At 37.5% G+C, this 25,377-nt stretch overlaps 2 long non-coding RNA genes across 2 annotated transcripts; both read right to left on the minus strand.

Moving 5' to 3' along the window:
* Positions 1-8,449: 8,449 nt before the first annotated feature.
* Positions 8,450-9,006, minus strand: LOC149537097 (uncharacterized). The gene is made up of 3 exons (XR_016356692.1): positions 8,916-9,006; positions 8,750-8,815; positions 8,450-8,663 (listed from the first exon to the last, which is right to left on the minus strand). It is a non-coding gene; the product is annotated as an uncharacterized LOC149537097 (long non-coding RNA).
* A 220-nt stretch (positions 9,007-9,226) lies between these two features.
* On the minus strand, positions 9,227-9,573 carry LOC149537098 (uncharacterized). Its single transcript, XR_016357688.1, has 2 exons — positions 9,415-9,573; positions 9,227-9,319 (listed from the first exon to the last, which is right to left on the minus strand). It is a non-coding gene; the product is annotated as an uncharacterized LOC149537098 (long non-coding RNA).
* Between the last annotated feature and the right edge of the window lie 15,804 nt (positions 9,574-25,377).

Raw genomic sequence — 25,377 nt, forward strand, 5'->3', positions numbered from 1 at the left:
GACTCATTGTAAGTTGTTTGTTTTAATACGTGAAAACATCTCACCTAAATACTGACTTAAATGAACCTAATAAGATAACTATATGTTCTCTCCCATGCCTTGAGTGCTAGTACAGACTAGGGTGGGGTAGAGAGAACTCTTGGTTGCGACCTTGCATTCCATAGTATGCCTCGTCAATATGAGAGGATACTAGTGGCCGTAGGATTACTGGGGACCCAAGATTCCTGAGGGATTTCTCGGGTAACTTTCAATGTGATTCATGTGATGACACTTTTCCACTTGCATAGTAGGTTTCCTACGTGTCTTTATGTGCCTCTGGGTCTAGATGTCTATCTATGTTGGAACCTTTGAGTTAGTATACTTTTAGAATTTTCCAAACTTAGAGAGTACTTGTGTTTTGTGTTTTGATATCCTGTTTGGGATTTGAGACTATCTCCTTAGCGTGGTGGGAGTGGACCATTTAGGTTCCACGTGGTTGGGTGGTAGTGCTTTTTACTCTCACCATTGAGATCCATCTGTGGTCACCATGGCTGGAGCATTCTTGTTGGCATTTACCTTCATTCTATTTCTAGATTATTATGATGGATGTTTTATCATTATGGATGTATGGATGTGGGTAAGTGCACCAAGTTGTGGTGCCAAAAGGGGGGTATAAGTGGACACCTTTTTCCTGAAATCAGCAAATTCTAGACTTCAACAAGAATTTGAAGATAGTTACGCTCAAAATTTTAAGATATGACAAAAACAAAAGTCGTAGTCCTTTGAATCTAGCTTCTAAACTACTAATTTTTTTTCAAAATGGTTTAGTTTTAGGTCCTCAAAAAAGGGGGCCACAAAAAGTGGTACTATTTATTCCAAATAAACATAACATAGTACAAAGTGTGGCCCCCATAAAATTTTAACTTTTTTTTTTGAAATTCTTTAATCGCTCCGGTCAAAAGTTACCTAACACTATGTAGTTTATCCCAGATTTTTCGAGTAATTTTATAATGTGTATTTTTTTTTAATGAATTTTTTAATTAGACCCATCCCAAAAACATGAAATATCTATGTGCTCCCCCTAGAAATGATTGAAAACTAATCTAAAATCAAAACTTCTTTTTTTCAAAGTGTGTAGAATGGAGTCTAGTTTCTAAAAAACTAAGTTGTTACAAAATTCGATGAATGAGCTAAAATCTATAGCCCAATTAGTACATGGTGGTTTTTGACAAAAAAAGAACATACATTCAAAAGAAATTATAGATGAAAGACTTAAAATAGTTCAAATTAAAAATAAATTATATGGTTAGATAGCTAACACAAAGACCTATAATGTTATGTAACCTGATCTTATCAATACCCAACCATGAGGAATCTTGAAGGGGAGCACACAAGAAAAATCAATCATTTTTTGTATGTTTGCTAGAAAACACGTCTCAGACCTGTTTATAAACTCCAAACCTTTGGGTTGGATCTCCAAGGCAAAACCAAGCCTTAGGCTTGGTTTTAATGCAAATCTTTGAATAGCGCGTGTGCCCTATAGCGCGCACACGCTATTAAAATGCTTTTGAATTCGAAGTAGTGTGCACGCGCTATAGTGCGCACGCACTATTGAGACCTAAATTACAAACCAAAACCAAGAGAGAGCTAGGGGGGGTGGGGCGAGGGAATGGCTATTTGTGTGTGTGAGAGAGATAGAGAGAAAGTAGGGGATGGGAGAGGGGAGAGAGGAAGTGAGAAAGAGTAGGGGTGGCAAAGAGAGTATAGGATGGGAGATAGAGGAAATGTGAGAGAGTAGGGGTGGCAAAGAGAATACAGGATGCAAGAGAGAGGAAGTGTGAGAGAGAGTACGGGATGGGGGAGAGAGATTGAAAGTAGGGGATGGTAGAGAGAGGAAGTGTGAGAGAGAGTACAAGTTGGGAGAGAGAGATTGAGAGTAGGGGATGGGGGAGAGAGAGAGTAGGTGGTGGGAGACGGAGTGGGAGAGGAAGAGCGAGAGAGAGGAGGATGGGAGTGCATGTGTGTGAAAGAGAGAGAGTAGGGAATGGGAGAGGGGGAAGATAGAGTAGGGGATGGAAGAGAGAGTAGGCGATGGGAGAGGGAGTGGGAGAGGGAGAGAGAGAGGGGGGATGGAAATGTGTGTAAGAGAGAAAGAGAGAGAGTGTGAAAATGTGAGAGAGGGTAGGGGGTAGCAGAGAGAGAGTAGAGAGGGAGAGAGTGAGAGTGAGAGAGAGAGTGAGAGTAGGCAGTGGGAGAGGGAGAGCGAGTGAGAGAAAAAGTAGAGGATGGGAGAGGAGAGAGGGGGGATGTGTGTGTGTGAAAGAGAGAGAGAGTAGGGAATGAGAGACGGGAGAGAGAGATAGAGAGAGTAGGGGATGGGATAGAAAGAGAGTAGGAAATGGCAGAGGGAGTGGGAGAGGGAGAGAGAGGGTGGATGGAAGAGAAAGAGATTAGGCAATGGCAGAGGGAGTGGGAGAGGGAGAGAGAGGGGGGATGGAAGTGTGTGTAAGAGAGAAAGTAGGGGATGGGAGAGAGTGTGAGAGTGTGAGAGAGAGTAGGGGTGGTAGAGAGAGAGAGTGAGAGTAGGGGATGGGAGAGAGAGGGAGAGAGTGAGAGAGAGAGAGATAGTAGGCGATGGGAGAGGGAGTGAGAGGGAGAGAGAGAGAGGGGGAATGGAAGTGTGTAAGAGAGATAGAGTTGGGGATGGGAGAGAGTAGGCAATGGGAGAGGGAGTGTGAGAGAGAGAGAGGTGGGGGGGGGGAATGGGAATGTGTATAAGAGAGATAGAGTAGGGGATGGGAGAGAGTGTGAGAGTTTGAGAGAGAGTAGGGGGTGGTAGAGAGAGCTTGTACAGGATGGGGGTGAGAGAGAGAGAGAGTAGGGGATGGGAGAGAGTGTGAGAGAGAGTAGGGGATGGAAGAGAGAGAGTGAGAGTAGGGGATGGGAGAGAGAAAGTAAAGAGGGAAAGAGAGTACTTGAGAGAGAGAGATAGTAGGTGGTGCAAGAGGGAGTGGGAGAGGGAGAGAGAGGGGGCATGGGAGTGTGTGTGACAAATCTAGAGAGTAGGGGATGGGAGAGGAGAGAGAGAGAGGGGGGATGGGAGTGTGTGTCTATGAAAGAGAGAGAGTAGGGGATGGGAGAGGGGAGAGAGAGAATAGGGGATGGGGGAGAGAAAGTAGGCAGTGGGAGAGGGAGTGGGAGAGGGAGAGGGAGAGAGGGGGAATGGGAATGTGTGTAAGAGAGACAGAGTAGGGGATGGGAGAGAGTGTGAGAGTTTGAGAGAGATTAGGTGGTGGCGGAGAGAGGTCGTACGGGATGGGAGAGAGAGAGAGTGAGATTAGGGGATGGGAGTGTGAGAGAGAGTAGGGGATGGGAGAGAGAGAGAGAGTGAGAGTAAGGGATGGGATGGGAGAGAGAGAGAGAGAGTAGAGAGGGAGAGATAGAACTTGAGAGAGAGAGAGATCTAGTAGGCAGTAGGAGAGGGAGAGGGAGAGAGAGTAGAGAGGGAGAGAGAGAACTTGAGAGAGAGAGATCTAGTAGGCAGTAGGAGAGGGAGAGGGAGAGAGATAGGGGGGATGGGAGTGTGCGTGACAGATGTAGAGAGTAGGGGATGGGAGAGAAGAGAGTGGGGGGATAAGAGTGTGTGTGTCTGTGAAAGAGAGAGAGTAGGGGATGGGAGAGAGTGCGAGAGTGTGAGAGAGAGTAGGGGGTGGTAGAGAGAGAGTACGGGATGGGAGAGACAGAGTGAAAGGATGGGAGAGAGTGTGAGAGAGAGTAGGGGATGGGAGAGAGTGTGAGAGAGAGTTGGGAATGGGAGAGAGAGAGTAAGAGTAGGGGATGGGAGAGAGAGAGTAGAGAGGGAGAGAGAGATAGTAGGTGACCTGGGAGAGGGAGTGGGAGAGGAGGAGAGAGAGGGATGAGAGTGCGTGTGAGAGATCTAGAGAGTAAGGGATGGGAGATGGGAGAGAGAAAGGGGGGTGGGAGTGTGTATCTGCAAAAGAGAGAGTTTAGGGGATGGGAGAAGGGAGAGAGAGAGAGTAGCAGATGGGAGAGAGGGGCGAAAATGGGAGTGTGTGTAAGAGAGAGTAGGGCATGGGAGAGAGTGTGAGAGAGAGTAGGAGGTGGCAGAGAGAGAGAATGGGATGGGAGAGAGAGAGAGAGAGAGAGAGAGAGAGAGAGTAGGGGATGGGAGAGAGTGTGAGAGAGAGAGTAGGGGATGGGAGAGAGTGTGAGAGAGAGAGTAGGGGATGGGAGAGAGTGTGAGAGAGAGAGTAGGGGATGGGAGAGAGTGTGAGAGAGTAGGGAGAGGGAGATAGAGAGAGGGGGATGGGAGTGCGTGTGACAAATCTAGAGAGTAGGGGATGGGAGAGAAGAGAGAGGGGGGATGGGAGTGTGTGTGTGTGTGTGTGTGAAAGAGAGAGAGTAGGGGATAGGAGAGAGTGTGAGAGTGTGAGAGAGAGTAGGGGGTGGCAAAGAGAGAGTACGAGATGGGAGAGACAAAGTGAAAGGATGGGAAAGAGTGTGAGAGAGAGTAGGAGGTGGCAGAGAGAGAGAGTAGGGGATGAGAGAGACAGAGTGAAAGGATGAGAGAGAGTGTCAGAGAGAGTAGGGGATGGGAGAGAGTGTGAGAGAGAGTTGGGGATTGGAGAGAGAGAGAGAGAGAGAGAGAGAGAGAGAGAGAGTAAGAGTAGGGGATGGGAGAGAGAGAGAGAGTAGAGAGGGAGAGAGAGAACTTGAGAGAGAGATAGTAGGTGGTGGGAGAGGGAGTGGGAGAGGAGGAGAGAGAGGGATGGGAGTGTGTGTGAGCGATCTAGAGAGTAAGGGATGGGAGAGGGGAGAGAGAGAGGGGGATGGGAGTGTGTATCTGCAAAAGAGAGAGTTTAGGGGATGGGAGAGGGGAGAGAGAGAGTAGCCCAAGAGAGAGAGAGAGAGAGTAGTGGATGGGAGAGAGGGGCGGATGGGAGTGTGTGTAATAGAGAGTAGGGGATGGGAGAGAGTGTGAGAGAGAGTAGGAGGTGGCAGCGAGAGAGAATGGGATGGGGGAGAGAGAGAGAGTGAGAGTAGGGGATGGGAGAGAGTGTGAGAGAGAGAGAGTAGGGGATGGGAGAGAGTGTGAGAGAGTAGGGAGAGGGAGATAGAGAGAGGGGGATAGGAGTGCGTGTGACAAATCTAGAGAGTAGGGGATGAGAGAGAAGAGAGGGGGGGATGGGAGTGTGTGTGTGTGTGTGTGTGTGTGTGTGTGTGTATGTCTATGAAAGAGAGAGAGTAGGGGATGGGAGAGAGTGTGAGAGTGTGAGAGAGAGTAGGGGGTGGCAAAGAGAGAGTACGAGATGGGAGAGACAGAGTGAAAGGATGGGAAAGAGTGTGAGAGAGAGTAGGAGGTGGCAGAGAGAGAGAGTACGAGATGAGAGAGACAGAGTGAAAGGATGAGAGAGAGTGTGAGAGAGAGTTGGGGATGGGAGAGAGTGTGAGAGAGAGTTGGGGATTGGAGAGAGAGAGTAAGAGTAGGGGATGGGAGAGAGAGAGTAGAGAGGGAGAGAGAGAACTTGAGAGAGAGAGAGAGATAGTAGGTGGTGGGAGAGGGGAGAGAGAGAGAGAGAGTAGCGGATGGGAGAGAGGGGCGGATGGGAGTGTGTGTAAGAGAGAGTAGGGGATGGGAGAGAGTGTGAGAGAGAGTAGGAGGTGGCAGAGAGAGAGAATGTGATGGGAGAGAGTGTGTGAGAGAGTAGGGGATGGGAGAGAGAGAGAGTAGAGAGTAGGGGATGGGAGAGGAGAGAGAGGGGGATGGGAGTGTGTATCTGTAAAAGAGAGATTTTAGGGGATGGGAGAGAGAGAGTAGCAGATGTGAGAGTGAGAGAGAGAGTAGGGGGATGGGGGAGAGAGAGAGAGAGAGAGTAAGAAGTGGGAGAGGGAGTATGGGAGTGTGTGTGAGAGATCTAAAGAGTAGGGGATGGGAGAGGAGAGAGGGTGAGAGAGATAGAGAGAGTAGGCTGTGGGAGAGGGAGAGAGTAAAGGATGGGAGAGGGGAGAGAGAGAGAATGTAGGGGATGGGAGAGGGGAGAGAGAGTAGGAAGGGAGAGAGAGTGCAGGAGATTTTCTAATAGTGCAGGAGCTTATCATTTGCATGTTGAATATGACAATGAACACATCTCTTAGCCAACTGATTTGGTGACTTTCTTAGCTATTCCTCCTATTGAGAAGGAACTTGTTGATAATAAAATTAATGAAAGTTTGTCAATGGATGCCCCTTTTCTAGAATTTGATTCTTTTATATTTGAAGCTTCTAATATCATTCCAACCATTGATGTTAATCCAAGAAACTTGATAGATCAACACAAGCAAGAAGGGATTGATGGAGAGAAGATAAAAGATATTCCTCACCCTAACAGACAGATAGAATATGAGGCTTTATCATTTGATTATACACCACATCAAGAAGAAAGGTTGCTACTAGAAGCATTGGAGGATCATGAAGACATTCAAAAGAAATATGAAGAAGGTTTATACATTTTTATGCCATCCCATAATAGGATTAATGGAATTATTCCAAGTGGAATACGGATGAAGTGCTTAGTACTTATTTGGTGTTGGAGATATTTATCTTTGAAGAAGAACTTGGAAGTGTATTCATTGTAGATGAAATTTTAGTGAGCCTATATTTAGACTACAAAGATAACACTCTAAACATGTCTTTCCCCAACCATTCTCTTGTCAAAGGCATAACTAATTTTTTTGAGATGGTGGATCTTGGTGTTGGCAATACGAACTAGCTCATTCCAAATGATGCCAAAATGTTGCAACCATAAGTTTATAATGCAAAATGGCTCTTTGGGCTTGGTATATTTTTGAAGAAACTTAAGCAATGTGTTGTTATTGAGTCTTTTCTTATGATTGCCAATAATGATATATCTTGCATATAAAGTTACAGCTCCCTCAAAGGATATTCAATGAATAACATTCATGGTATGCCTTTAATCGGAAGGCATAGAAGGCAAGCTATCATCTATCCATAGACATGAGGTAGATGAGAGAATTTACAAATAAGAAAATACAAACTAAGAACTCAAAGATTCTAAATTAAATATTCACAATCAGCAAATCAAGGGGAAAGATCAAAATGATTTATTTTAGATTGTGTGATACGCGAAACTCAAAGTTTTCCTTATATGCAAAAACACAATTTACTCTATGAAGTTTATCAGAGATAACCAAACTGGTAGAAAGAACAACACATCTCAAATGAATATATTTAAATACAAAGATTTGAAATATATGCATCTCCTCTCTGATAAAAGATAACAATTCACAAACTATCGTTCTTATTCACGAAGAAAGCCCAATCTAAAAATGAAAAAAATGTTTATAATTTTCCCTCTACCATTATTACAAAACTAAAAAAAGAATCCCTCTTCCTCTTTTTTTGTATCTACTGAAGATTTGTGGGTTTGGAAACCTTAGAAACATATTGGTTGAAGTTGTTTAAGGTGTGTAGAGGTGGAGGAAACAATTGGTGAAGGTAAATCCAAGTTTGGAGTCTTTGGTGGCATTGTGTGCATTTGGAAACACCATTTTGGAAAATATTAGAGATCCTTCACGCTGCCCCTGTTTCCAACAATGTAAGAATAATAAAAACTATTTATTAAACTTTTATTTTTACCTTAATCTAGTTACTATAGAATAATAACAATGCATTCCAATCAACTGGTGATTATGTTACAATCATTAATGTATGAAAACACAGAAAACTATCAGTGATTATGTTACATTTATGATATTTAAAATGACTTTTTTTGCAAATAATTCATCTTTTCTCTACTATCTCTGACATTTTTTAATTGATGATAAATAATGGTGGTTATGTATTGAAGCTTACCAAATGGAGAGCGTCTCAAGCTACTGATTTCTTTCATGGAGTTCCTAATAAATCTCAAGGTTCGCATTTAGGTGACCAATTGCCTGGAGGTCCACGAATATTGCCTGATAAAGTTTATTGCCAAGAGGTCCTAATCGATCTTGACTGATAAAGTTTATTGCTAATCAATATTGTATCAAAAATTTAAACTAATTAGGTATTGAATTAAACTTGATAAACAAATGATAGAGAAGGAAAACTTTAAGCATGAACAAGATCATAAATCATATGACGATGACATATTGCAAATGATTAACTTATGCTTAAACAGTGATAAATTTTATTATTACTCAATATTCTATCAAAGTTTCGAACATATTAGGTATTGAATTTAATGTCATACATAAACATATCTAATTTAATGTCATACATGCACATATCTAATTTAATGTCATACATGAACATATCTTATTTAATGTCATACATGAACAAACATATAATATAAAATGATAACCAATAATGTCATGTACATTAACAAACACATAATATATTATGATAACCAATAATGTCGCATATGAACAAACATATCATATATTAACCAATAATGTCATACATCAAATATAAAATGTCATATACATCAAATGTGTATCGAATATGTCCACTGATTCCTATATATATATGTCTAGATCAACTATATCTTTTCCTTCCCACAAGGGGAAGGAAACAAATCTCTCGACGTCTTCTGTCGTCGTGTCGAGGGAGATGGTGGAGATGATAGGGTCCTCCTGACACGCTCGCTCATCCTCTTGTTGAGGCTCTTCTCCAACTCGAGCTGATAGAAAAAAAGTAGATATGAATCAGTATTTATTATACATTGAAATCAAATATATGTACACACAAAATCAATTATTTTCTTACCCCCATCAAATAGTCACTCTGTACGTCCACCTCGAAGGCTCGTGGACGATCAGGCGTGACGAGACCCTACAATAATTCAATAAATATAATCACTTATAAATAACATTAGAAATTTTGAGACTAACTATTATAAACAACAACTAAAACGGAGAAAATTCTTTCATACCTCAGTCAATGGCTGTGAGCTAGCCATAGCTGCGGCCACTCCATGATCAACAGACTGTCGGAGATGAGGAGGTGTGTTCGACGTCATGAGCTGCATGTCATACAATACACGTTACATGTAACATGAAACATGAAACAAATATAATCAAATGAATTAAATTAACATGAAACAACTGTACCTGTACGAAGCTCGTACGATGTCTATGCTCTGAGTCCATACTAAAGGTTGAGGGTCCTGTGGAGAATTGATGCACATGCATAATTTTTTTTGTCAATCCTTAATATGATAACTTAATAAATATATGTATTAATTTAAATGATTAAATTGATACATACCTTTGGACTCGTGGAGGGGACAAAAAATGGGGCCGGAGCATCGCTGCTAGGCTCGGCAACACTCTGACCCTGAATTTTGAACAATGTCAATAGATACTAATTAATTAATCATTCACTATACATATGAAATGTGATCAAATTAGTAAATTATAATTGTAATTTACCTGTGTGTCAATGCCAAATGTTTCGTTCAAGAACTGATCAGTGACGAGCCCATCATCTGCAGCATCTCCAGCATGAGTGCCAAATGTGCATAGGGATCCGCATGAAGTGCACATGTGACCACGACACACAGAAGGCTCCCCCTCAACTAATGGGCCCATGGAATGGATGAGGGTTTGCATCAAAGCATTAATGGTCCCTAGAGTGCTGGCCTCTACATGTTCCTTCACAACTGAAGGAATAGTCACATGCTCACGCTGTGGCTTGACCACAGGTGCCCTAACTACATTAGGGTCACGACGTGCTCCCAGCCTCTCGAATGATGACCCCCCACCTCTACCCTGGGAGTCTAATAGATCAAAATAATTGGGGATCTCCCCAAGGAAAAACTCACAATACAATTTCTTCAAAAAATACATTGGGACCTCGTGATTGTTGCAAGGAGGGGCATCAAAAACCATCCACCATCTATCCCAAAAATGATTTCTCATAGCATCATGTATACACCAATGGATGGGGAACCGTTTAGTACCCTCTCTAACAGTATTTTGCTCATCGGGTTTTCTAAATAATGCACATATTGAACCTTTTGGTATTTCTTTTTTTTTAACATCTTCATATGACAATTTATTTGCATAAAATCTTTTTTGTTCTTCCCTCTTAACCCGCCAAACATCTAACTGACTAGTAACTGAGGCTATCTGGGTCTTAATGGATTTGAGGGATGATGCCAATTGAGCCCTCATTGGATTGGTTTTTCCAGCTTGTTTCAACCGACCAATGAGTCCTTCTAATTCAATTTTGCCTATCTCAATTTCATTTAATATATTTTCTTGTGTGCCTGGTGGAGGTCTTGGAATTGGTTCGGGTTGTGGAATTTGTTGTTCTTCAGGAGGGTTTTGTGGATTTTGGTTTTGAGGGTTTTGTGGATTTGTTGGTTGATTATGGACATTTCTTGATAAAGAATCAATTGAAATTCAAATGAATAAACAAATCTAAATAAAAATTGTAAAAACCCTATAAAAAAATATGAAAAACATATAAAATAATGCAAAGTCAAGTTTAGATTACATACGGCGTCGGTGTCAGCATGCTGGTGATCTTGGATTTTGTCGGTGAGGAGGCATATTGGCAAGGGATGTTGAAAATGAATTGTTTTCCAACTTGCATGCGCGCTGCCCTTATAAACAGTAAAAATCACTGTTAATATGATGGGTCGTGGGTGTGCAGCCCATCATTTATAAAAAAAATTTGCTTTTTAATAGCGTGTACGCGATATTGTGCATACGCGCTATAGTGCGTACACACAATAGCGCGTGCGCGCTATTGAAAAATGAAAAAAAAAAGGCTTGTCACCTTTTTGGCACCACAACTCGGTGCATATGCCCATGTATCATGTATGGTGAATGATTTCATTTATTTTATTGTACTTTTTATCATGGATTTGAGGATGATGTATCTTTATTTCTACATATGTATATTCTTTTAAGCCTTTCATAACCTGTGACATGTACAATGGATGATTGAGCATTCTGAATTAATTTTCCAAATGGCATTCAGAACAAATGTATATTATATGGACATTGGACTTTCTAATTATTCTTTCATGTGGATGTGGTAGTTGTTAGAATTAGTTTTAGATTAAATTTAAATGTGACTCAACGTCTTGAGATCCTTAAGGAATGTAACCTGTTATGTATGTTTGTTGATGATTACATGTTATTGCTTCCGCTACTATGTGTTTGATGTGTATGTTATACTTTCTTACTTTAAAGAAAAAATTTTTTTTTAGCAAACTTAGTAAAACTTTAGGTTAATTCTTTTGGATCCCTTGGCGGGGCGTTACAAAGCCAAAATTAATATGTCATAGATCAATTCATTAGTTGCACAATTAGCTTCACATACTTAACATCTATTCTTCTTTCTTTGTCTTCCACTTATCTATTCAATACCACATCCTTTAGATGATTACACCTTACATGAGTTAGTACTATAGACCAACTCGACATCAATGTGAACATAACAACTGATCTAACTCTTCTACATACACTTTGTAGCTTAGTTCTAACCTTGTTTCTCATCAACATCACTTATATCTAACAATATCACTTTTTTTTCATCAGAATTAGTTGTGTCCAAAAATCTCCCCCTTTGTCATTGATGAAAACACATTGTGAAATATACCATCCAATACAAAACTTCATCATCTCCTCAACAATACATTAAATTCATCATTAAGTCTCCTTTGATTATGCTTCCTTCTTCTTTGCTCATCTTTTCTTCTCTACTCAACATCAAGTTCATATTATGCTCTTTTCTTCTATAACTTATATCTTCTTTGACAATAATATACTTCGTTCATCATATTCTCCCTAAGGGTATCCATCATCTTACTTCATTGTATTCTCCCCCCTTTGTTCTTTCTCATCTCGCCCTAACTCAATCTCTCCTTAACACCAAGCTCTCCCTCTTTGACAACAATACCAAAGGTAAAAATAAGCTTTAGTTAGAAACTTATGTTCCATGTAGTTATACCATGCATGTATCAATCGCATATGTTCCATTACATCATATTTATATATTTAGGACTACCTAAAGAGTGAATTCCTGTATCAACTCATAGATGGATATTTTGATAATGTGTAAATTGATGCAATCCCACATCTTCCTTTAGTGCATATTAGATAGGGGAAGGAATCCTATTTTACCCCTTATATATTCAAAGATATCCTTATTTAATGGCTTAGTAAATATAGCTACTATTTTCTCCTTTGACTTCACATACTTTGGTCTTACTTGTTTCTCCTGAAATTTCTCTCTCAAATAGTGATACTTGATAGACATATGTTTTATTTTTCATAAATCACCATATTCTTTGAAATGTTTATAGAACTTGTGTTGTCACAAAATATTGTTACAAAATTAGTCACTTCCTCTTACATTCCTTCTAGTAATTATTTGATCCACACAATATTAGAACAATCGATTGTAGTAGCTACATATTCTACCTCGACATTGGATTGTGAAATACAACTTTGTTTGTTGCTTATCCAAGTCACAAGTCTTTATCCTAAAAATAAAACTCCACCACTTGTACTATTTATGTCATCTACATTGCCTACCCAATTGGCATTACTAACTCTCATCTCAAAATCTCCATCTTTCTTATACCATAAACCATAGTCCTCTATCCCTTTCAAATATCTTAAGGTTATCTTCAAAATAATCATATGTGTTTCCTTAAGATTAGAATAAAATATTGCAATAATACCTAAAACTTGAGTAATATCTAGTCTTTTATGAACAACATAGTGTAGCTTACCAATCCTAGATCTGTAAAGTGTTTCATTTATCTTAGTAGTATCATCCTCCTTTGATAGTTTCCACCCTGTGATCATCGGTGTTCCAACTAGTCTTGAATCTTCCATACTAAATGTTTTCAATATCTCCTTGATATACTTGGATTGATGGTGCAGGAGCACCTAGGCTAACTCCTAGTCCTAGTTTCACATTTTGATTTTTTGCTTCTACTAACCTTATCCAATTTAGTTGATTGTGTTTGGACCTGAAATGGTCATGTGTGTTTTCTCCTAGGTGGATTTGATTAGGCTAAATCCATTCTAGTTATTTTTTAGTCGTTTTGTTTACCTTGTGTTTTGGTTGTTATGAAGATTAGGGGTATGGGTCTTACACCCTAGAAGTCTAAGGAAGGTATTTTTTTGAAATAGTTGTGGCCTCTATGATGTTTTTACATCCTTTTACATAGGTTGGAGGTCATACATTGTCATTTGGCACAAAGATGGAAAAAATTTCAAAAAGATGTAAATTGTTGGCAAAGTTGTCAATTGGGTGAAATTAATCAAAATCATGTGAGTTGATGCTTTGAGGGCTAAATCATGCCTAGACATCATAAATAGACCATACTAAACCTAATTGGAAGTTTCCAAAGGTTGGATGTCAAAATTGCTAAGAATTGCAAAAGTTGTTAGCAACTTTGAAAAGTTGCTTGACAAGATTTTGACAAAATATTCCATGTCTGGGTGAATAAGGTTGATAGTTAGGATAAATAATTGAAACCTCTAGAGGAACCTATAAAATCATGGAGACCCATTCCAAGGGTTGGAGTTTGTAAGGACTGAATTTTGAAACTAAAAACTAATATAATATTATTCTAGAATTGATAGTTTAGGGGTTTTTAATTACACGAGCACTTTAATGAATCAGTGGACTTCTATTTTCATTTTATCTTTGTAGTTCATGCTCTTACAATACTTTTTTTTAATATTTCAAGTTGGTAGGAATACTTTTATTCACATTTTGAAAATCATTTGCAATTAGACAATCTGTTGTTCTATTTTGAATTTTTTTGAAAAATGGTTCCCTCATAAATCCTTACCATGGAATCATCATGGTCCTAAAGGAAATAGAAGTGGATTCTTTGTATAGTGTACATACAAAAGGAGAGGCTTGGACAAACTGGTTTGCCATATTTCAACTGATGCCCTAGGAAAACTTTCATTGCATGGCTAGACAATCACAGTGCTTGCAAGAGGATTTTGATGGATTGAATGTATCAAAATGTTCAATATGAGAGTTGTAGGAGGAGGTATGTATGAAGTAAATATATGTAGAAGGATAAGTTTCTAAGACAAGTTTTTTTATGAAATTAATTAGACCCTAGTGGATGTTAATTGGAAATGCTTGAAACCCTTAGTTTTAGGCATAAAAAATAGCAAAGGGGTGTACGGATGGGTTGAAGCTATGAAACCCACAAAATATTGAAGTGTTACCAAAAGGTATCCATATCTGAGGTTATTTTACAACTTTGTTAAGGGAAATTTGGAGTTGTAGCCAAAAATATAACTTTGCAGGTCTAATTCTTCTATGTCTAATTAGAACAATTTTGTCAAAGGAATCGATAAGGAGATCTATGAAATTTGAAACTAGAAGGATAGGGGTAGTCTAAAAACCATCAAGTTGCATCCCTCACTCCATATTGAAGGTAAAATGACCAAGTTTGATGAAACTGTGAGTTTAAAGGACAAGGGAAGATGTCTCTAGGAAGGAAGCAAGTTGTAAAAACCTTGGTGTAGCTAGGTAGGGAAGTGAAGAGGATAATGTAGGAATCCTCTTGAGGTTAGGGTGACTAAGGAGAACCCTAATAGAATAGGAGAGAAAGCTAGGCAAGTCTTTAGTGAAGAAAAGGGCTAGTAAGCAATCTAGTTTACATTAGATTGGTATCAAAGCCACCAAAGATATGGGGCTAGTGGCATGTCTTTATTTATTGAAGAGTCAATAGGGTAGATTGACATGGTGACCAATGAATAACTTTCAAAGGAGATAAAGGAGAAAAAAGAAAGGAATAGGCTCCTAGAGGAAGAATTAGAGGAGATGAAGATAAAATTGGAGGAAGTTGTTGAGGTAGCCAAGGAGAAAGATCAAGAAGGAGAAACTGGTGATAAAGGTAAGGGAAAGGTTGATGAGGAAACCATCATTCCTAAACCAAACCCTCCATTGAATGAGGATCCATTCCTAAAATCCATCAAGGCATTGGGCAGAAAGGCCCTAGAAGGATTCCCTTTGTTTAGTGGGAATATGAGCCTTAAAATTGTGATGGAAAAACACTTTGAGTGTGAGGGGGTCACTGAAGCACAAAAGGTCAAGGTAGAAAAATCTAGGCTAAGAGGATTAGTACGAACTTGGTGGAAGTATCTCCAAGAAGAGAGGGAGAATATGGGAAAGAATTCAATTGCAAATTGGAAAGCCATGGTGACAAAGGTAAAAGAAAAATACCTACCAAAAGACTATGAAATTCAAATACACAAGGAAAAGAAAAGCTTAAAGAAAAAAGATATGGATGTGGCAACATATACTAAGGAATTTTAGAAGTTATGTTTGAGATCAAGGACTCAAGAAGAAGAACCTATTAAGGTGGCTAGGTAGCTAGGTGGATTTCGGTGGAACATACAAGAGGAAATCAACCTATGGACACCTACAATAGTCCATGTATGTTTCCAATTGGCACTAAAAAAAGAAGAACTCTAGAACCAACTTTAGAGGCAGAGGTAGAGGTAGAGATGGTAGAAATAAAAGAGGTTATGGTGGTAGAGGTTTAGAATCAAGAAGCCAAGGGGAAACTAAGTGGACTGAACAACAAGAAGGGAATTCCAGTAGAGGAAGTTTCAGTAGTGGAAGAAGATCTAACATTGGTGGAAGAGGAAGAAGTAGTAACCAGGTAGAGGATCCTACGTTTCAACTATGAAATGCTACAATTGCAACTAGTTGGGATACCTTGCATATAGTTGCACTGAGAAAAGTTCTACTTTCTAAGGGAGTGCAAAAAGAGGCAATTATGTGAAAGAAGAGTCTAGTAACAACAATAAACCATCTAAAGTACCCTTAGAATCAGAAGAAGGGGAAACTTTAATGATAAGGAGGACATTTATTAAGAAGCCCATAATGGAAGAACCAAACGAAAGAAGAGAACTATTTATGGTGAAGTGAAAGATGATAGGAAAAGTTGGTAAGGTCATTATAGACTTAGGTTCTATAGATAACATCATATAAGAGGAGGTAGCTAGCAAACTGAATATTAAAATAATTCCACATAGCAATCCCTATAACATTACATCGCTCAACAAGGGGCAACATGTTCTTGTAAGTGAAAAAGCATGGGTTGAATTCTCAATAGGAAGGTATAAGGAGAAGGTATTATGTGACATTCTACCTATGGATGCATGTCACCTTCTACTAGGAAGGCCATGGAAATTTGATAGACAAGAAATACATGATGAAGCCAAACGTGTATATTCCCTCAAGAAAGATGGTGTGATATTCAAGATATAATCCTTAATAGAAGAAGGAGAGGTGAAATCTCCAAGTCCTAATGTCATCATGGTGGGTGAAAAGGATTTCTAGAAGACCTTGGAGGAAGGAGGAGGAGTAGGGTTTGCACTAGTGTTGAAACCTAAACAAGAAGTTGCTGACAAGGAAGGAAACAAAACAAAGTTACCTAAGGAAGTGCAAGCAATTCTTGAAGAGTACAAGGACATTGTTAGTAATGGACAACCTACTACCCTACCTCCTAACAGACCTATTAGCCATCAAATTGACTTTATTCTAGTAGCCACCCTTCCTAACAAAGCTTCCTATAAAATGACCCCTCAACAAAATGAGGAAATTGCCAAGAAAATCGAAGAACTCTTAGACCAAGGCCTAATTAGGAAAAGTATAAGCCCAAGGCTGTGATGTGCCTACTATTTTAGCACCTAAAAGGGGGGGAGCTTGGATATGTTGTACTTGTTCAAGAGCCATTAATAGGATCACCATTAGGTATACATTCCCAATACCTAGAATTGAAGACCTAAAGGACTGTTTAGAGGAAGAAAGGTACTTTACCAAGATATATCTCTAGAGTGGCTATCACCAAATTAGGATAAGGGAAGGGGATGAATGGAAAACAAGATTCAAGACCACAAAAGGTATGTATGAATGGCTTGTAATGTCATTGGCTTATCAAATGCTCCATCTACTTTTATGAGGCCTATGAATGAGTTATTCAAGGATTACATTGGTAATTTTGTTGTTGTATATTTAGATGGCATATTGATTTTTAGTTAGCTAAAGAGAAGCATGTTAAACATTTTCAAATTATTTTCAAGAAATCACACGAAGAAAAGATAATGATAAATTTGGAGAAGTGTGACTTCATGAAGTAGGAGTTAGTATACCTTAGGTTTGTTTTGTCTCAAGGGAACCTCAAGATGTATCATAGTAAGGTGGATGTCATCCTCAATTGGCCTACTCCCAAAGTTACAATAGAGGTAAGAAGTTTTCATGGTTTGGCCTAGTATTATAAGAAGTTTATTATACATTTCAATTTTATTTGTGCTCCTATGTTAGACACCATCAAAGGTGGAATGAAGACAAGGTTTCATTAGACTCCTCAAGAAAACAATTCTTTCCTGCATGTAATTATATTAGAATAATTTATGAAGGATTAATTGGAGAAGTGAGTTAAAGTTTTATTAGTTTCTGATTCATGCCTCCCTTCTTAGTAACATAGCATACCACTCAAGATGAGGATAGCTACTAAACCCATTCTTGTGCTACCTAGTCTTGACAAACTCTTCACAATGGAGTGTGATGCTAGCAATGTGGCAATTGGGGTAGTCCTAAGCTAAGAAGGGAGGCTAGTGGCTTTTCATAGTGAGAAGCTAAATGATTCCAAGAGGAAGTACTCTTCATATGACTTAGAGTTGTATGCTCTAGTCCAAGCTTTGGGGAAGTGGAGGAATTACTTGCTTCCAAAAGAGTTTGTGGTAGGGTAAAAGCACATAAATGTGTCACCCTTTGGGATATCCTAGAGGCTTTCGACTGTAAGGGTTTTAGTCGTAACAATATCAACTGTACATGTGTGGCACTTTCTCATGCCTATGTGGGTGCCAGGGTTATGGTTGAAACCCTTATTGCCAAAAATGTTATGACTGAAGGCATACAAGACATTACAAATAGGCCAAAAATTGGTTTGCATTGTTGCGGATTCTAAATTTTGAAGACTAGATTAGGGTGTTTTGGCCATAAATGTTAGGTGGTTTCTTTTTGTTTTTTGTTTTGGTTTTGTCCAGTTGTTTTTAGTTATTACATTTTAGTATTAGTTAAATTAATTATATTTTAAGAATTTTAGTAATTAAATTAATTATATTTTAAGTATTTTAGTAATTAAATTAATTGTATTTTAAGCATTTCAGTAATTAAGTTAATTGTATTTTAACTGTTTAAGTAGTTAGTTATTTAGATTAGTTAATTTTTTTATATAGTTAGTGTTGGAAATATTCTTAAAGACTAGGTTACTAAGAGGGGAGGGGTAAATTAGTAACCTCTAAAACTTTAATTCAATTAATCCAATATGAAAATACTGATCTAATTGCATGCATGAGAAACTAAAAAATATGAAAGCATTCATAACACTTTGACATAAAGATTTGGTGACCCGAAAACCTTCCAAATAGAAAGTAAAATTGGGGTGGGGATGATACCCACAAGCTTTAGTACTATAGTATAAAGTTGGCCTATTAAGGCTTACATTGATCACTTCTGATGATTTTCCCTATTAGGAGCAATAATAACTGCTAGGTCCACCTTGTGAAAGGATTTACAAACATACAAGGAAGTATGCACTCGGTAAAGAGATTTGCATAAGACTGTTAGGTCTACCTTGTTAAAGGATTTGACTAATCAACTTGTTAGGATGAAGTAGTAGCTGATATGTAATCTACAACTTGGTTTGTTGAATGAGATTTCTCTAAGTGTACAAATCACCTTGCTTTGATAGATGAATCTTTGTTGCTCCTTATACTACTGTAGCCTTTGTAATTCACACTTCTGCTCTTCTATTATGATCACATTGATACCACACACATATTCACACATTGGATGTGATACAATACATTAGATATATACCAATCCAATTATAAAATTACAAATTTGGCCACAATACAAGTTTACATAAATATTACAAAGTCAACTCAAATGTAGACACTTGGGTTCTGAAGACTAACTCGGTGAGGTTCTAATACTCAACATCCACTGTCAATGCTCGATATTGTCATGCACTCAGTAGATGTAGAAGCTCAGTCCATACTGATCACTTCCAAGTAGTCTTGAACTCAGTTTGCACCGATGACTCAATAAATACTGTGAAACTCATCATATAAACTGAATCACATGTTTACCACTACATAGCTTGGTAAACACTATCAAATTGATCTTCGTATAAACTAAGTCACTTGGTTAACACTAAGTAGCTCAGTTAATACTAGACTCACATCACATTAACTATGAACTAGGTAAGAATTACACAACTTGGTTTGTAGTAGTAAACTTGGAATACACTAAGATGCTCAGTTTACACTGATGATCTTCACAATAACTATAACTACTCAACATACATTGGAATTTGTCCAAAGGACTCAGTAGCAACTATAGAACTTGATAACAATTGAAATGCTTGGTTAATGCTATTAACTATACAATAAGCTCAGTAGATACTTACAATCTAAATAAGTGTATGTCACTAATAACAAACTTGACTGATATGTCAATAGTTAGATTATATGTTAGATAGAGAACTATATAGTATTTTTAAAATTAAATATCTACTTAATCATAAATGTAGATTTTACATCAAACATAGAAAGCTCAAGTTGAGACCTAGGTAACTAAATTAATTACATTTGAGAAAACATTAACATAGTACAAACCTATATAGATAACTAACATGTAGTGAAACATTGGGTAGAACTAAACTATAATAACTTCTAGTTGTTCAAACTTGAAAACTTAAAATTTAACCAATTTCAAACTTAGAAAACTTGGAAAATATAATAACATGCATGTACATAAAACTTAAAAAACTTTTTCGGACCTCAAGATAGCTAAAAATTAGTTGCATTGTAGAAAACATTAACATGGTAAACCTATGTACTTTAACATGTAGTCAAAAATTAGGTAGAAGAAAGTTGACTTAATTTCAAATTAGTTATTTACCACACATACACATGCGCATATTTTTTCTTCACATGCATGAGCTATACATCAAGTTAATATATATTTAACATGTGTGTTAAATAAACTAATCTATATTTTTTAGTTACATTCAACTTAGTACATATATATACATACATTTTTTAAAATTAAATTTAACTTTTAGTTTTATATGTACTTACATATATCTTAACTCTGCATTTATAGACATAGATCTTATTTGCATGCCATTATGGCATTTGGTACTAGTGGTGCACCTACATCCTCAAGGGAGGCTAGTGTTCAGGGAGGAGGCTATAGTGCTGAGTCAAGTACAACACATAGACTGACGTCATCCTTTGAGGAGATACAACATTTATTTATAGATACAGTTGCTAGGTTATCTCATGCTATAGAGTTTCTCGATTCTACACTTTTGGCTTCTACCACTCTCCCTAATAGGGAGAAGATTGTTTTTATGAGAGATGAGTTATGGCATATGATTTAGATGATAGAGACATACAACTCATATGATGATATCAGCATTAATACTTTTTACTCTTCCCTTTCTCGTAGTGTCACTAGCACTGTGAAGTATACACAAATTGATAGATAGGTCTCCACTACTATGGTGAAGAGTATGTTTCCCTTTTTTACATATAGGTCTAGGGTTAGAGGTTATTTGTCTATGAAGTGTATAGATCAGCTTGTTGCACCGTTTATATATCCTCACTAGTTAGCTGTACATCACAAGTGGTCATAGAATGATGAGTTTCCTCTTCATTTCTACAATTTCATTTATATCATGATGTAGATTATATAGATTTTCCAGGTCATGCTGGACAGGGCCTCGACAGAATAGTAGAGAGATTTAGACTTGTGGACATCCTTGTGCCCATTAATAAATGGACAATGGTGGGTCCAAACCTTTTGGTCATGCTGAGAGCTCCGTAGATGGTTATTGCGAGTATGACTATTCCAGATGATACATTCAGGACTCAAATCTATTCTAGCATTACCATAGTTGCTACATAGTTATAGGAGATGTCTTTAGATCAATGTGGTAGATATATATCTCATGGTACCATTTTGACAACTGCATCCTCTAGCACAAGATTTGATGATGTGTATGGGATAGAAAATATACCATCTCCATTAGAGGTTTCTGCTATAGGAGATGTAGATGCATTGCATTGTATGGCATCCTATTTAGCATATGATCTTCTTGGTTCATATCAGGCATTATAAATAGTCATAGGGATTCCTCTTAGTGACATTGGTGGACACATCAACCATATTCTCTCACACACAGTAGGATGATAGGGTTCACAGAGACAAGAGGATATCCCTGCACCTTTTGTAGCACTTGCTCCTACATAGGGCCCTATAACACCCACCCCCCACCTATTGAGGATCTTGTACCACCTCCTACAACACCCCCCCATACTCAAGCCCACACAATATGACAATGTCTATTTAACACTATGCTTTCAGATAAGATGGTCAACCTAGACTAGGCTACTTTATCACTACACAGTTCAGATATTAGTCAGATTGGTAGAGCATTACATGATGCTATGGTAATATAAATTTATATGTTACTATGATTTACACTTACAAGCTTAACACACTTAGAGGCATACATATATTCAAGTGATTTAATATAACTTGTGTACATACATGGTGTTCTATAGGTCTTAGTGATAGTATGTTGTGTTTGGGAGATCTTCAAACCCCAACAAATCCTGCACAACATGAGTCACAGGTATGTTACATTTTTTAATATATATATGTACAACTGATATAATACATGCATGTACATAATTTTATTATAAAACATTTCTCTCATTTGACATAGGGTTTAGACCCAGATCATAGAGCCTTTTGGGATCATGGATGAGGAGGTGGATGTGGTTGATCTTTATTTAGATGTTTATTTCATTGATGTCGAGACATTATATATATATCTATATATATATATATATATATATATATATATATATATATATATATGTTATTTTAGATACTTTGATATGGAGAACTTGATGTTGTATATATGTTATTTGGATACATTTGATGTGGTATTTTAGAGACATTTGATGTGGTATTTTGGAGACATTTTATATGATATTTTGGATACATTTTACATGGGTACATTATTTCATAGATGTGTTATTTTGTAGATGTACATGTTGTTTTCATGTCTTATGTTCATGTTGAATGTATGGATGTTTTAATATCCATATTTTTATTTCATAGATCATGTGTTATTTTTTACATGTGTTACAACATTTAATCAATACATTTAATACATATTTAAGAACATAAAGAGTACTAGCAAAGAATGCATGTGTTACAACATTTAATCAATAAATTTAATACATATTTAAGAGCATAAAGCTGACTAGTAAAGAATGCATGTGTTACAACATTTAATCAATAAATTTAATACATATTTAAGAATGTAAAGAGTACTAGTAAAGAATAAATGTGTTACAACATTTAATCAATAAATTTAATACATATTTAAGAACATAAAGAGTACTAGTAAAGAATACATGTTTTACAACATTTAATCACTAAATTTAATACATATAAGAACTCAAAGAATACATACAAACATAAAAAATTTAATACATGATATAGAATCTAATAAGAGTGTATTTAATTAGTAAAGGGGTTGTCCTAATCGAATTTCTTAAGGGGTTGTCTTACGGGGAGGTCCTAAGGGGAAGTCCTAATGAGATGTCTTAAGGGGTTATCTTAAGGGGAAGTCTTATGGGGATTTCCTAAAGGGAAGTCCTAATAGGATGTCTTAAGGGGTTGTCTTAAGGGGAAGTCTTAAGGGGAGGTCGTAAGGGGAATTCTCAAGGGGAGGTTGTAAGGGGAACTCGTAGAATGGGATATCTTAAGGGGTTGTCTTAAGGGGGAGTCTTAAGGGGAAGTCTTAAGGGGAGGTCATAAGGGGAAGTCTTAAGGGGAGGTCGTAAGGGGAAGTCTTAAGGGGAGGTCGTAAGGGGAAGTCCTAATGGGATGTCTTAAGGGGTTGTCTTAAGGGAAAGTCTTAAGGGGAGGTCGTAAGGGGAAGTCTTAAGGGTAGGTCCAAAGGGGAAGTCCTAATGGGATGTCTTAAGGGGTTGTCTTAAGGGGAAGTCTTAAGGGGAGGTCCTAAGGGGAAGTCCTAATGGGATGTATGCATATATATACATCAAACCATGCACAAAATATAAATAACAATACATGTTAATATTTTGTACCATATATCAAAGATCAATGATCAAATGTATATAAATTTATAAAACATATATATCCAAAATGATGTGTATGTAGTAAATATGAAAGAATGAGAGCTGTATATAGAAAATAAGTACAAATAACTGAACTAGAGCTCCACAAACATTGTATTGTTAGGATCCTCTATATTTTTAACTATCTCTAGAATATTTTCATGTTCTTCAATAGATAGTTTCCACTTTTGGTTTCCACGATGTCCTCTTCTTGTTATTGCTTCAAATTGCAACTTTGTAGCTATAACATGGTTACTGTATTGTAAAACTTTCTCTCTAGGCATATATTTAATAAATTGAATACCACTGTTGGTTATCCTATTTTTTTGATAATATGTTCCTTCAAAAATAACTGATCTAATTGGATATGATTGTTCATCAACATCTACAGTTCCTTCTAGCAACTTGTGTTTTGCTTTTGTGCATCTTAGAAGATAATAGTCTACATTTTCTACATTATCTACTAAGGCTTGGACAAAAAAAATATCTCCTGCATATACATAAAAATATACATGTTTATAAAGTGAAAAATTTAATATATATAAGCTTATTTTAATGAACATACATGTGTTTCATATATGTGTATGTATATGCCACAAACTTGCCATAACTAAGTTAGAAACATGCTCATAATCAACTGAATACATAGGATCATGAATGACAATGTCAATGTTAGCATCTTCAAAAGGAGGCTTTCTAACTATTTTCTTCAAATCCCAATGTGAAACATATCCATTCACAATATTTTCACATACACTCATTGGATTTTCTTTCATGCAGTCATCACAAAAACATGATTTCTCTCGTACTTTAATCACTAGAGGTTTGTGGTGTCCTCTAGTTACCACTTGATGTAAACTTCTAATACTAGGATTTTTTTGGCAATTGTAAGGATTAGACGATCTATATCTATTACAAATATGGATAATTTAATTAATAACTTGAATTATAAGAATATACACATATGTATGGTATCAAATAAATAAATAAATATTTGTAGACACCTAAAATTGTCCAAAACCCGTTTCTAGCCAATTAAATAAATATTCATTATTTATTTAATTCCCCTACCTTAATTAAATAAATTTTACATATATTAAATTATGTTTTCCTTACCTTGATTTAAATAAACTAAGGTTTATTTAAATCCTAACCAATTCCCACTTGCATCTAACCCATCCTCTTTAATTAAGTATGTCATTTACTTAATTAATTCCCTCCTAATCCCCCTTGGAATTAAATATTGAATTTAATCATATTTGAGCACATGGCTCCTACTTTTAACCCTCATCTAGCCTCACTATCCTACCTAACCCATCATGCTAAACCTACCCACTTCCTAATCATGCTTGCTTTGCATAATCATCCTAGCTAATCTCCTCTTAATCCTAAGTGTATCCTCACGCATGTGTGAGAGATGTTCACACTTCCCTCATCCCTCATGTCTTCCATGTCTCTTGTACACTTGTCCTCTTGCATGAGATTCAAATTGTCTCACACATGTGTGAGAAGCCATCCTTCTCACACCTCTTGCACACTTGTCCTCTTGCATTAGAATCAAGGTGTCTCACACATGTGTGAGAAGCCATCCTTCTCACACCTCTTGCACACTTGTCCTCTTGCATGAGAATCAAGTTGTCTCACACATGTGTGAGAAGCCATGCTTCTCACACCCCATTGATCATGTCACCATCAGAGGTTTCTCACACATGTGTGAGCATATTGCCTCCTTTGAATGGTCAAAACCCTAATCCATGTGGAGTCTACTTGGCCTCCACCTCATTGACACCTCATCAATCCTGAGGGATCCTAGCCCTCCATCTTTCATTCAATCTTAGCCATTTGTTGCATCCATTTTCCTATAAACGGAGAGCCCTCTTCTCATTTTCACAAGTACTATCTACCTCATTGTTATGCTGCTGAATTTGTGAGCAACCACATCCACAACAATGTGAAATCATCAATCACTTGATGGTTTCATGAGGTTTGCATAGCGATATTTTGAATGCTTTTATGCTCTTTTTTGTTTCATGTTGCTTATTTACATGTCTTCTTTCATATTTTGAGGTTTTGCATAATAATGTAGGAATGTGCATTAGTTGCTTAGTGTTATTTCCTTAGTTACATTTTTATGCAACACAATATTATTTACCT

Source organism: Cupressus sempervirens, chromosome 10 (assembly GCF_028749045.1).
Source record: "Cupressus sempervirens isolate cs-2001-9-10 chromosome 10, ASM2874904v1, whole genome shotgun sequence".
Taxonomy (NCBI): Eukaryota; Viridiplantae; Streptophyta; class Pinopsida; order Cupressales; family Cupressaceae; genus Cupressus; species Cupressus sempervirens.